The sequence below is a fragment of the Cibotium barometz genome, chromosome 30 (assembly GCF_041138505.1).
Source record: "Cibotium barometz isolate CiBa-2024 chromosome 30, ASM4113850v1, whole genome shotgun sequence".
NCBI classification, from domain to species: domain Eukaryota; kingdom Viridiplantae; phylum Streptophyta; class Polypodiopsida; order Cyatheales; family Cibotiaceae; genus Cibotium; species Cibotium barometz.
In genome coordinates this window covers 28,753,574-28,769,335 of record NC_141075.1, presented here as the reverse complement: position 1 = coordinate 28,769,335, position 15,762 = coordinate 28,753,574, and positions in this window count along the sequence as shown.

Here is a 15,762-nt window from a genome sequence, read left to right as displayed (position 1 = left end):
CAACAAATCAGATCCGTTCACATCTTACTATGCATATAAATCTAGGCCTTTTATTTTGACAACCCTTAAACTTGTGACACGTGACCTCGAATGAGATTATAAAAGGCATTGTCTTTCATCGTTTTCCCTTTTTAACTCATTTGTTGTTTTGTCTCTTGGATTGAAGCACAATTAGTTGGTGATTGAATCTAATATTATGGTGTTTTAGAGCTTCATTAGTGTTTTCCTAAGCCTAATCAGTGAACCTTTCACATTGGCCTTTTACATTTGCCCATCCATTTGTGTTAGCCTCAGGGGCTAGTATGTAGTCATGTGAGGAGGTCCACAAGTCTATTTATGGACCTCATTCACACGGAGATAGACCGCGACACATCATCTACTTTACATCGATGCATGTAGACATCCTAAAATTTTCTAGAAGAGGAGGCTTTGTTCCTTTTCATGTCTCATCCTACAATGCTTTTCAAAACAAAGAGAATTTTTTTCCTTCATCAAGACCATCCATGCTTTAAAGGGAGTGGAGAATCTAGATCTTTGGATTGATGTTGAGATTGTCTCCTATGATCTTGTAAGTATATGACTTGTAAGCCGGCCTTATGGTCACCAAAGGATCTCATTTCAAAATCATGAAAATTGTAATTTAGTGCATATCAATCACCATCATTTTTTCCATAATTATAAAGTTGCAATCAAAATCATAAATAATCAAAATTATAAAAGTCAAAAAGGGTCCTTTGATTAAGATTTGATGTACAATGTGAAAAGATGCACTATGAACATAAAATCTAGAATATGCATTTTCTATTTTGCCTTCTTTTATGAGGCTATATCTCCCAAACTGTATGCTTTCCACCCATGTTTCTTTGCTTAGCTTAAAGCTCTCTGAAATTTCTCTAAACATGTTCTTCTCATCCATAATGTGAATTCCTTCATCATTCTCTCTAATTCAGACCTGCACAACTTTGACACACAATTCTTGGTACAAAAATAAGCTCAATTTGACTAGTGCACCATATTATGAAGGTTGATTCAAGCATTAAGGAGGAGAAGGAATCTTTTTGGGATCACATAGATAAATTCCTAGATCTATGAAAACTTTACAACTCTCTCGTATAAAAATTTTCCAAATTCTTACTCAACATGCTATAAAATTGCTCACTAAAAGATAAAAATAATGATGCAACCCATAGTTATGTCTCAAGGCTATAATTTCAAATAAATTATAATATTTCCCTAGAACCTACTTATAGTGGTAAGTTTTTAAAAACCTTCACAACTTGCTCTTTCTAGACCTCTACTTTACTCAAGCTATTTTAATCACGTCGTAGATCATAAGGTTTGGAAACAAACCAAATCTATCCCATAATATCTACTTGATATTTTATTTGCACTCCAATTTATGAAAAGATTAGCTACTAGCTTAGGTGAATGCCAACTTTAGAGAATTATCTACATTCATCTATTTTATTGATGATGTATGCTTTATCAACTTTAGAGAATTATCTACATTCACATTAGGAAAAATATGGACTCTCCATTTTTCCCCTTAAGGATTGATTAAAAAAAGATTAGCCTGACCAATGAGAGAGTTGGGATTCTAGATCCATGTAACATGGATCTTTTTGTCATATCTTTACCCAAATCTCTTAAGACAATAAAATAATAGAGCCCATATCTTGAAAAAATAGAGAAATGTTAGATTCCATATCTTTCATGTCAGATGTACCTTGTGGTCAGCACATGGAAGTTTGAAAACCGAACTTCATTTTTTCCCTTTTTTTATGTTTAACTTTTTACTTTCCCTCCTTTTGCATTTCACTACCTTTTCATTTCTCCCCTTTTTTTAGCGGAATTCAATTTTGCCATATCTTCTGCAACTCTAGTTCTTTCTTCACGAAATTTTACAGGTATGTTGTTCTCCACCATAGCTCTCTCCTCATAAAATTTCATCTCATTTGGACAAAACCTCTATGAGTTATGTACGTTTTCTCACATGAACTTTCTCTTCTTTGTGCCACAAATAGCTATCTTGATCTGAAGTGGCATCAAATTCTTATGAGTAATGATCATATGTTTAGGGTTTGTCTATGTTTTGTCTTGATGTAAGATAGGTTTGTTTATGTTTTGTCTTGATGTGTTGTTGTTTATTTTCACAGGAGAGAGTAAGGTTGTGAGCAACAAGATTGTGCAAATCAAAGCAGTAAGTTGCTGTTTATTTCGTGTTGTTTTAATCTTTATTTGTTGCTTATAATCTTCTCTACACCACAAATAACTATCTTGATTTTAAGTGGCATAAAATACTTGTGGAGTAATGATCATAGGGTTAGGGTTTGTTTATATTTTGCCTTGATGTGTTTATTTTTATGTTCATTTTCATAGGTTGTAAGCAACAAGGCTGTAATAGGTTGCTGTTTATTTCTTGTTATTATAATGTTTATTTGTTGCTTACAATCTTAACATAGATATTTATTAATCATGCAATCTAATTTTGTTAATTTGGTACTTTGTTTTTTATTGTAGATGTCTTCAAGGAGGAGGAATATCAGTAATATTCACACAGTGGAGGTATTTAATAAGAGAGATGATGAAGGTAATTGGATCCCTGATCAATATAGTAAGTTAAATTGGATTTTAATGAGACCAAGTACTCGTGGGAGTTTCAAGGTCAAGAGCTCAAAGATGTAATAGACCCCAACAAACAATGGAAAGGTAGAATCATAGAGTTTAGGAGACACACTTATGCATGTTTATATGCACAAAGAGATTTGAGTGCATCATGACAACTTCAGTGCGAGACATAAGCCTAACAGTAAGTTTATATCTCTGTGCTTTGTGTTCTTGTGCTTTGAGTCCATGGTTATTAGAGAGAGTTTTAATACAAGCATGTTTGTTGCTTGCAGCTTTATATCCATCAACTCTGCATGAATGGCAAAATGTAGAGTGCTTAAGTGGAAAGCTAAATGTTTTACATGCAGAGATAGGTGCCTTGATCTATGACAACAATAGTGCAAGAGAATTGGCATCTCAGAATGTTTACTTTTATGATTCCACATATGTTGTGGAGAGACATAGTTTGGAGTACATTCCACTACCACCGTTGTCTAGCCCAGGAATGCTATAATCCTAGCTTAGACATGTCAGAAGCATGTAGGGTAAAGATAAAAATTGATGTTCATGAAGCCATAATCCATAATACACAAGACACACTGTGTTGTGTCCACACACATCTAACGCTAGCTAATGTCCACACACTATGACCAGCTGGACGCGGTCATTTATGTCTCACACATGCTGCTACCTAACATGTTAGCACAAAGCATAGCTGGCACACACTGACATCGAGCTTGAATCTCAACAGGGCATGCATCTGGTTGATTGACCTTGCTAGTCCTCAACGGATGAGTCCATGGCTCTTTTATAAGGATCGGTTGGTTGATCTTGCTGATCTTCAACGGAGATTCCATTTGTGAATGGATGTGATAAGATGTAAATGGGATGCGATAGGATGTGAATGGATGTGATAAGATGTAAATAGGATGTGATAAGATGTGATGTAATGAGAATGGATGTGGATGAGAATGATGAGATGAGAATGAGATGAGAGGATATGTGAAAGGGTGAGATGGGAAGTACATGGATGTGGATGTGGATGTGGATGTGTATGTGAAAGAATAGATGTGGATGTGGATGTGTATGTGTATGTGAAAGAAGGGATGTGTATGTGTATGCGAAAGAATGGATGTGGATGTGTATGCGAAAGAAAGGATGTGGATGTGTATGTGAAGGAATGGATGTGGATGTGTATGTGAAAGAATGTGAAGTGATGTGTATGTGAAAGAATGAGATGAGATATGTATGAATGAGACATGATGTGGATGTGATCTAATGTGGATGAGATGAATGGGATATGATGTGGATAGATGTGATGTAATGTGGATAGAATGTATGGAATGGGATGGTGATGAGAATGAATGTGATGGATATGAATGAATGTGATGTGATGGATGTAAATGGATGTGATGAAAATGAATGTGATGGACGTGAATAGATGTGATGTGATGTGAATCGGGATGTGAATGAATGAGATGTGATTTCATATGAATCAGAATGTGAATGAAGATGTGATGTCATGTGAATCGGGATGTGAATGAATGAGATGTGATGTCATGTGAATCCGGATGTGAATGAATAATATGGGATGTGAATGGATGAGATGTGAATCAGGATGTGAATGAATGAGATGTGATGTAAATTGGGACAGATATGAATGGACGATATGTGATGTGATGTGATGTGAAATGTGATAGATGTGAATGATTATGATGTGATGAGATGTGGATATGGGTAGATGTGAGTGGATGAGAGCTGATGAGGATAAATGAGGAAAGATGTGATGAGATGGAAAATGATGTGATGAGAATGGGAATACATATGAAATGAATGTGGATTGATGTGGAACAATGTGGAAAGACGAGTTCGTTATAGAAACTGTATTTATGACCTGTTTTTAAATGACTGTTTTATGTCAAGAATGCTAGGGAAGCATTTTGACCATCTTGTGAATGAGGTCGTGGAGACCTAACTGATAAAGTTGCAACAGTTGACGGAAAGTCAACGGAGGACGTCCCGCATAGCAAAAGGTCGACCGAGGTCTTGACCAACCTCAGTTTGATCTAAATGGTGAGCTTCCGGTACGGTGGATGAGGGGCCAAGGAAGCGGCCTATGAGTGAAGCGCTAGGTGACCTACGAAGGATCCTAGAGGGTGCTGGTGCTCGGGCTCTGGGTCACCGAAGATACCCACACGTGCATCGAGGAAGATATTGGAACAAGGAGTAAGAGTTGTTTTCTGAAACCGGGCATGGATCTGGTTGATTGACCTTGCTGGTCCTCAACGGATGATTCCATGGCTCTTTTATATGGATCTGTTGGTTGTTCTTGCTGATCTTCAACGGAGATTCCATTTTGATTTTTTTAAGTGAATATATTACCAGGTACTATGAGCTAGGAACTATCGAAAAGGCCCTTGAGTGGATAGGTGGTGAGCGTTCTAGTTACCAATGATGCCATAGGCACACCGATGAAGGAATGATTGGAAATGAGAATTCAACTAGATATTTTGGAGGATTATGATCAATGATACTATGGTTTCATTAAAATATTGTTTTAAAGTTAGCTGAATCTGTGAAAAAGGCAATTTCATATTGGGTGTGTAAGTGGTGTGACTAGCTTTAAGTTTGCATGAATATCCGACTAGGGGACCTGGGAACTCTTTTCCCTGGTACCCGGGACAAAACCTAACCAAATTCCTAATTGGATCCCATCACTACAGTGGTTGGGCGGTGGGCTAACCCATGGGACTGGATGGGGTTAGACTGGACTGATGGATCCCTAAAATGAGACTCAATTCTGTTATGGTACGATAGATGAAGTAAATCCCAGATAGTAATTGTTCTATGGAAAAGAATCAACGGTTGTGCCTCTCAATGAGGAAAAAAGCATTGGTCTCTATGATCCAAGTGCAAGTTTCTTCCTTGATCTGACCAAGTGACTTACAGGTTTGGTTGGATCAGCTTGGTCAGTGATGACCTTGACTACGCTACGAAGTTTTTTTTGGGTTTGTTTTGGAAGAACCAAGGGATTAGTCTTTTGTCTGGATATCCGTGGTGGGCGAGGCCCCGAGTGAAAGGCCCTTCCCCATGCAAGAAGTGCTACTTCCATTGCTAGCACCCCCGAATTCGTTGCGCGAAGGGGCAATGATCTTTTACTTCTGGAATACTGTACCTCTTGTCTTCCTTAGGTCGCCATGCTATTTCTATTTTGGTTTAGCACACCTGCGCTTTTTCTACTAGAATTCTGGTTCCTCCTCAGCCCTAAAAGATGTATAAGCTCTCTTCTCAGTCCCGTGTAATCATCCCCTATTTCAGAATGCAAGAAAACATTGTTTTCCTTTGGTTTTGGCCTAGAGAGAAAATATTCTAGAGAGAGGTAATATAATTTTGAGATATTTTTGGATATAAAGTTATCCCTTTTAATTAAGATGAATTCTCGTGAAACAGAAGCTCAAAAAGAATTTTCCAATGTGCATTAGAAATTAATTGAATATGTGTATTAGACACCTTAGCCTAAGGGTCCACATTTTCAAAAAAAAATTGATTAAGGTTCAAAGAGTGTTCTAAAGGGCCAATAGGATTAATCCAAGTGTTGGAATAACAAAAATACAAAGAATAAAATAAAATCCCCAAAAAATGAGTAAATTCTCACATAAGAGTACTGGGTTTATTAGTTAAAAAATGAGGTTTATTAGTAAAAAATAAAAAATGAGGTTTATTAGTAAAAAATAAGGTTTATTAATTAAAAATGAGGTTTATTAGTAAAAAATCAAAATTTTTTGCACCTCAGGAAGTGGGGAGGGGGCTCATGAAGGAGGCACCTAAAATCCATCATTACTCCACATTTTTAATTTTTTAAAAAAATCATCTCTCCTCTTTCACACTGGATCAAAAAGTGAGCCAAACTAGTCCAAAACTTGTCCAAAATGAATCAAACTGAAGCTCGAAGCCTCTAGATCCCAGTTAAACTTGGTTAGTGGCCTCCCTCTCCTATAAATAGAACCCCATTCCTTTTTATTTTCATCTTCATGTATTTACATTCCAGTATAATCTTCAATTTAGTGTAATTTTATTATCCCTCTATTTTGCCTCTCCCTTGGGAAGCTTTGGAGCTTCATTAATCTTCATCCTCTCTTGGAGATTACCCTCTTCATCTTGGTGGCCAAGATTTCTCTTGGGGGCTTAACTTCTTCTTAGATAATCAATCCAAAAACCAAGGGTAAGCCTAAAATCAATGGTGTTTTTCTCTCTTTGGAATGGTAATCTTCTTCCCAACCTCTCTAATGCTTGGGAAGCATTTTAATCCATGGTTTCTTCTTAGAACCATGCTTTTATTGATTTATATGGTTTAAATGGATCAATGCTAATCTTTTATGCTTAAATGTAATGTTTTTGATTTGTAAATCTCTCTTTTTGTAAGAATACTCACCTTTATGGATTAATCCTTCTTGGAAGGATGGATCTTAGTTTTAATCTCATTTTCTTAACCAAAACTCTAGGCTTAACAAGCTAGAGATAGAGATTAAGCATTTTTATGATTTTTAATCTAATTAAAATGAGGATTAACTCATTTAATCTTGTTTTATGATTAGAAAATTCATATATATTCATTTTAAGTTAAAAGAGAGTTTATGATAACATTTTTGTAATTATTTTCATATGGGAATGATAGTTGGATATTTTTAAAAATAAACAAGAGTCTTAAATGTAATAATGCTTATAATCATGCTTAGGTATGCATAATGAATTTTTAGATTAAAAGAGGAAGTCCCACCATATTTTAGATAATTAGGAGTAATTATTAAAAGTAGAAATTTTAAGTATTCTCTGAAATTGTAGCAAAGCTATGCTAAAATTTTTACCATTAAAATTTGAATTAAATTCTATGCATAAATTTGGTAATGCAAAAAGAGGAATTATCATCATATTTTATGCATAAACATTTTTATGCTAAAAGAAGGATTTTTATTATATTCATTTTTATTATGTGCATGCATAAAAAATTAGATGCAAAAAGAGAACTTTTCACAATATTCTATGTATAAACAATTTAAATATTAAAAGAGGAATTTTTGTCATATTTCAAAATAGGTATATTCATGGTATGCTTGTACATGGGTATTTTTAATTATTCAATAAAAGAGGAATCTTCATCGTAATTTTTAATTAGAAAAATGCATAAATAAATTTTGGTATCAAAAGAGAAAGTTTCATCATATTTTGATATAAATTATGGCATGTTGATGCCTAGGTCCAAATGGAGAAAAGAAACGTTTAGTATAATTATATGTGAATATTTTAAATAAATGATGTATGTATATTCACAAAAGGGATCATTGAAAAAAGAAATATCCTTGTTAAATTTCATTATTCACAAATAGGATTAATTAAAGTTTTATTACGTCCAAGAAAGAATGAATTTTCATAATTTTGGATTCTTACCTTAACGATTGAAAATCACAGTTAATCTAATCAAATAAATGGAGAATTATCTTTAAAAAATATCTTTAGGAATAAATTCGAATAATTCAGTGCTAGACCATGACCACGTGAGAAAGGTGGGTCAGTAAGGTGCCTACCCATCTCTTGAATCAAGACTGACAATCCCATTTCTTCACAGTACGAAGAATGAATAACCGACTAATTTAGAGAAGTTTTTCCTAAGACCGAAACCATCTAGAAATAGTCAGAAATTCGTTTGTAATTTGATGGATGGATCACCGAGATATGAGATTCGTGATTTTCATTAAGAAATTCTGGGTGTTGGAAAAAGGGTCTTGTGAAATCAAACTCAACGGAAAATTCCTACTTGCATAGAAACTCTGTTTTTTGTAAAGGACTGTCTTACGTCGGAATGCTGGAGGAAGCATTTGGCTTATGGTTTAATCTAAGGAGAGTTATGTTGCAACAGCTGGTGAGGAGTCATCAAAGGATGTCTCCCGATCAAATCCTACCAACGTCTTGACCAACCTCGGTATGGTTGAAAATGGTGTGCTTCCGATATGATGGGCGAGGGCCGACGAAGCGGTCCTTGAGTGAAGTACTAGGACACCTAAGGAGGATCCTGGAGGGTTCTGACCAGGCGATGCACGGGCTCGTGCGTATGTCGAGGAAAATATTTATGGATTGGCGAGAAATTATATAAGTAAACGGGAAACTTGAAAGTGGATCTCGTTGGTTGACTAGCTCATCTTCAACAGAGAGTCTAGATGACTCTTGTTTTTAAAAACAATGGAACTGGAATTTTTGGTTTATGATGGAAACACAATGGTTTCATTCCAATTCTGTCTTGAAGATAGTTGAATCTGAGAAAAAGGCAATTTCATATTGGGTGCGTAAGTAGTGTGTCTATTTTGTATTTTACACGAGTGCCGGCTCGGGGGCCTGGGAACTCTTTTCCTTGGTACCTGGGACAAAACACAATCAAATTTTTTTTTAAAAGGATCCCACCAATACAGTGGTTGGGCGGTTGGCTAACCCATGGGCCGATTCCTACAATAAATTCAGTTAAGTTTAAGTTAAGTTACGATAGTTAAAGTAAGTCCCAAGAAGATTCTTGTTCTACGGCTGTGCCTCGCTTCAGGGAAAAAAAGCGACAATCTCTAATGAACCAATTGCAAGTCCCTTCCTTAATTCGACCATGTGACCTACGAGTTCGATTGGAATAGAAAGCATAGCTAAGGCCTTGACCCGTTAGATAAATTTTTTTGTTAGAAGATTTTCCTGGTGGAATTGCCCGTGCTTTCTGGGCGAGGAAAGTTTTTCCAGTTTCGGTTTCGAAAGAACCGCTAAACTAGTCCCTTGCCCGGACATTCATGGGCGAGGCCTTGAGTGGGAAGCTCTGCCCTGCATAAGAGGTTGCTACTTCCCGCTGCTAGCGCCCCAAAGATTGGTGCACAGAGAGGGCAGGGGTCTCACAGCTGGTATCAGAGCTTTGTTGAAAGCTCAAGAATCAAAGATGAATAAAATCTTAAAAAGATGCATTCACATGTATTTTCATTCAATAATTGATGAATTGGATGTTATAAATGGATGCCCCGTATTTATCTAGTATCCCCGATCTTACCCAAAATCATGATATAACTGCTTTTGCTTTTGAGCATATCCTCTGCTCCGCCACGACTCAAACGAGCAAAGGAAAGGCTTGCAAATCATTTCAAGAAGCTATATTTTCTGGACCCACCAGCTGAGATGTGACAGCATAAGTGGTCTGCAGGGCAATGTATCCACGCCTCTTGCAACCCCAGCACTAGATGCTGACATAGAACCTCTCATTAGCCATGGTCTTGTTAAGGCTAAAGGTGGTTTGTGGTGTTATCCTTTATCACCCCACACCTCAAGATTTTAGGATTACTTGTCATCTTTTCAGACTTCTTAGCCGTTTTATCCCAAGAAGTAAGATTCCAAACTCCAGGGAGCACTTCCAACTTTCCACCTCCTAAGAAACATCAAGGTCCCAATCAGAACCAGGAGACGGGAAGTTTGAGATTGGAAGGAAGGCCTTTTCCTTGGAGCACATTTTCTGGAACTCTGGCTCTTTCCAAGATGCAGAAGGATGATCTTCGAAGTGAAAACGTGTATTTTGGCTGTCAAGGTTTTGAGCACCAGCTCAAGGATTGCCCAACTCCTTCTATGTCAATGGGACAGGGAAGCCAAGGTCCTAGAATGCAGAGACCGACTCCTTTGTATCAATCTAACCAAGGTCCCTCTCGCCAAAATCAGGGCAACCCCAGAAGAGTGCCAGCTCAGCCTACAGCTTTTCTTCAATGCAAAGTAGTATCTCAGAACCCCCTCCCAGAATTGGGGAGGCCACAAAGAGAGAGTTCCACTCTAGACAACAATAGCCAGAGCCATCACAATAGCAGATGCAGTGGAGGAAGAAAGAGGATAGATCTATGCCGCCATTGAACATTGTAAGGTCCTTGTCCCCACCGCGCAACAAAATCAGGGTCTCTAGCAGTGGAAGTAGCACTTCTTGTGTGGTCCAGGGTCCCTCACTCGGGGCCTCGTCCACGGATATCCAGACAAGAGACTAATCCATCAGTTCTTCCAAAATCAAGCCCGGAAAAACTTCCCACTGCCCAAAAAGCACGGGCGATTCCTCCGGGATAAATTTTCTCTCACGTAGTCAAAAAGTCTTAACTAACTGATCTGATCGAATCTGTAAGTCTTAACTAACTGAACTGATCTGATCGAATCCGACCAACGTTTTTTTCCTCATTGAGAGGCACAGCCGTTGATTTTTTCCATAGAACAATTTTTTTTCGGGATTTACTTCATCTATCGTACCATAACAGAATTGAGTCTCAATTTAGGGATCCATCAGTCCAGCCCATCTAGTCCCATGGGTTAGCCAACCGCCCAACCACTATAGTGATGGGATCCAATTAGGACTTTGGTTAGGTTTTTCTGTCCACTCTCAGGGGTCTTTTCGATGGTTCCTAGCTCATAGTACTCGGCAATATTCACATATCAAAATGGAATCTTCATTTGAAGATCAGCAAGATCAACCAACAGATCCATATAAAAGAACCATGGACTCATCCATTGAGGACTAGTAAGGTCAATCAACCAGATCCATGCCTGAATTCAGAAAACAACTCTTACTCCTTGTTCCAATATCTTCCACGATGCGCGTGTGGGTATCTTTGGCGACCTAGAGCCTGAGCACCGTATGGATAGTACCATCTAGGATCCTTTGCAGGTCACCTAGCGCTTCACTCATAGACCGCTTCCTTGGTCCCTCATCCACCATACCGGAAGCTCACCATTTTAATCGAACCGAGGCTGGTCAAGACCTCGGCTGACCTTGCTATTCGAGACGTCCTCCATTGACTCTCCACCGTCAGCTGTTGCAACTTTATCAGATTAGGTCTCCACGACTTCATTCACAAGACGGTCAAAATGCTTCCCTAGCATTCTTGACATAAAACAATCATTAAAAAAAAAGATCATAAATACATTTTCTATAGCGAACTCTTGTCTTTCCACATTGTTCCACATCATTCCTTATTTATTTCATCTATATTATCTTTCTCATCACATCATAATCATTCACATCACAATTCACATGACACCACATCAATTCTCGTCCGTCACATTCAATTACATCACATCCATTTACACCCATCACATCTCATTCATTCATATCTATCACTTCACATCTACATATATTCATGTCACATCACATCATTTTTTATCACATCACATTCCTTCGCATACACATCCATATCACATTCTTTTACATACATTCACATCCATTCTTTCACATACATCCACTCACATCCCATATCATTCATTTACATCTTGATTCACATGATATCACATCTCATCACATCACATTCCTTTGCATACACATCCATATCACATTCTTTCACATACATTCACATCCATTCTTTCACATACATCCACTCACATCCCATATCATTCATTTACATCCTGATTCACACGACATCACATCTCATCACATCTATTCATCTCACATCCCTTCACCCCTATTCACATCACATCCATCAATCCATTCATGCACATCTATCTGATTCACATCACACATCTCATCACATCTATTCACCTCACATCTCATCACCTCTATTCTCATCACATCTATCCATCCCTTCACATCTATCTAATTTACATAACACATTTCATCACATCTATTTACCTCACATCTCATCACCTCTATTCACATCACATCTATTCATCCCTTCATTCACATCTATCTGATTCACATCACACATCTCATCACTTCTATTTACCTCACATCTCTTTTTCTTCCTGAATTATCTTTCTCGAAAAGGGGGTGATATTTCAATTACTAATTTATTGAATTTCATTCATTGAATATTCACTTAACTGATTTCTAAATTAATCACGAATTTCGATGAGGAATAAATTAATCATTTATCTGAATATTTCGACTTCGATAGATTTCTTGAATTTTCTCTTTATAAACCGAGTGAATATGAAACAATAGAATTTTCCCTCTCAGAGTATTTACTTATTCATTTATCAAATATCCATGGAAATTAAACATAGAATTAAAGAGAATCTAATTTTGATATAAAAATTCTTTATGAATCTATTTATGCATAAAATCAATTTAATAGGAATAACACTTTTAAAATAAAAAGATTTCCAATATGCATCTTTCTATGCATAGAATTTAAGCATCTTTCTATGCATCTTTCTATGCATAGAAATTAAATCTAATGAAAATAACACTTTTATAATAAAAAAATATCCAGTATGCATCTTTCTATGCATAGAAATTGAATCTAATGAAAATAACACTTTTATAATTAAAAAATATCCAATATGCATCTTTCTATGCATAGAAATTTAATCTAATGAAAATAACACTTTTATTTTTTTAAAAAAACCAATATGCATCTTTCTATGCATAGAAATTGAATCTAATAAAAATAACAAACACTTTTATAATAAAAAAATATCCAATATGCATCTTTCTATGCATAGAAATTGAATCTAATGAAAATAACACTTTTATAATTAAAAAATATCCAATATGCATCTTTCTATGCATAGAAATTGAATCTAATGAAAATAACACTTTTATAATAAAAGAGAATCCTTTTATACATCTATTTATGCATAAAATAGGAATAACACTTTTAAAATAAAAAGAATTTCTTTTAGAATGCACAAACGGTGGGGATTATTCTTTTTGAATAACATAAAGATAAAACTTATTTCCGTAAAATTTAAGAAAATTTTACCATAACCTCCTTTCTATGGTTGACCATTTCGTAATTTTTACATTCTAAATTTACTTTAAAATTTATCCCAAGATGAAATAAAGCACTCTAATCTAATCAATTTTTCACTTCTAAAGAGTAATCAATAGGCAAAGTTTAACTCAATTTATTTGTTACTCATTTTAGGATAAAGAAAGGCTGAAATTCTTAATGAAGAGAAGGGGGAAGCCTTTTCATCAAGGCTTATAATCCATAATCACATTAAAAAGCAAAGAATTCAAAAAACCATAGATTAGAATTATTAAAAAGTAGAATTAATAACTTACATGGAGTTTTGTGAGCTTTCCTTTGGCTTGAGGGATTGAGGGTTCTACTCTTGTTTGGATCAAGAGTGGCCACCAATTCTTTGTAGAGGAATTAGTCAAAAACAAGTGAATTCAATGTTTTTGGCTCTAGGAAAGAGTAGAGTAACAGTGCATAAACACTATTAAGCTTTTACAAAGGGAAGCCTTCTAAGATGTAAACCTAAACAAAAACTACATTAGTATAAAACTTTTTATTCAAATTATAGGCCTTCTAGTTGTATAGCTTAACAAAGCTACATGAGTATAAAGTAATGATCAAATATTACTTAAATGAGCCTAATAATCTAGTTTTTTTTTAAGACTTATAAGCAATAAGAGAAAACCAATTTTGAAGAATAAATGAAGGAAATACTTAAAAAGGGGGATTTTGATTAAACATAATAATCCAATAAAAAGAAAAGATTTACAAGCAATAACAAAAAATCAATTTTGAATAATAAATGAAGGAAAGAGTTAAAAGGGGAATTGTGTGTGTGTGTGTGTGTGTGTGTGTGTGGAGAGAGAGAGAGAGAGAGAGAGAGAAGAATTACTTTCTTATTATAATTGTTAACTTAGGTTACTCTTTGATAGCCTTTAATCTACCATCATTATAAGCTCTAGAGTCACTCTAAAGGACAAAAATTAGATATTGAATATCAATACTACAAGATTTAGCATCACACAAAAATATAAAATATAAAAAGTGAGTAATAATAAGTAGAAATATAAAGATGAATTCTTTGCATTGATATAAAAAAGAAAATAAGAAAGTTTGGTTGGTATATCTATTAGGAAGCCTATATGGCAATAACATTCAGTATGATATCATAGCTTTTGGAAAACAAAATTAAAACCAAACTTATGGAGAGGGTTTTTCAACAAGGGGCTCTATCTAGATAGATTACCCTTATGACAATCAAATTATTTCTAAAAGTTGTAAAATAAAGTATTATGACTAGTTATATGTTGCTTCAATTCTTCATTCAATGCCTCATATGTTGCATTAAAGTAATGCCTAACCTTATAATGTGGAAATTTTGAAAAAGAAAACCAAATATCCAACTCCCGCTCCCACCATCCCCCCTTTGCTTGCATACCTACCTCCTCTTCTACACCTAGTGCAACCCATACCCTCTATAAGCCCTTCCTTTCACTAGCCTAATTGTTTCTAGCACAAGGAATCCCACTCGACAACCCTATGTTAACAATGTGGAGAACTCATGGTGCCCTCCTTATGTGCTTACACCTACTACAATCTTCATCGTGCTTCTTATAGGGATGCCTTAGTAGTATGAGAGAGAGAGAGAGAGAGAGAGAGAGAGAGACAGAGAGAGAGAGAGAGACAGAGAGAGAGAGTCACGAAAAGGCCATCCAATCCAAAGTGTTTATTGTACCCAAAATAAGCAAAAATGGCTTTGATTTCCTATGATATACGTTCAAAAAATGAAGCAAATGAAATACTCAAACAAATGAAAAGTGAAGAAGTGTTAGTGAGATGTCTCACAACATTTAGAACATGCAAAGAAATTATCAAGATTTGTCACATAGACTTTGATCATGAAGACTTGCATTTTTATGTGTTCATATAATAATGCAATTTTATAAACACTATATGTCCCCATTTTTATGTGTTCATATAATAATGCAAGTTTATAAACACTATATGTCCCCATTAATAGAATTATGATTCACAATGTTCTTCAAAAATACCCCCATGATAGCTATCACTCTATTATAGAAGAGAATTATTAAAGTACTACGTAATAGTTAAAAATGGTTTTCAAAGTAAGAGCTATCCCTAAGGATTTAAATCTTGGGGTATAAAAAGGGGAAGGGTTCTTATTTTGTAGCATAGAAAATAATTTTCAATCATATGACAAACAATTCATTTGTCAAGTCTTGAATATCAAAAGAGGAGAGCTCAAGTTTATGGAAGCTTTGTGGAAGCTCCACATGACCAATTGGAGGGCCAAGAGTCCTTATAGTGCTTCATACAAGTTTATTGATCATGCTAGACTTACACACGTATTGCAATTTGTAAGAGTTGCAAAAACTATCATGGGAAACTTTATGAATGATGATTGTTTTTCCAG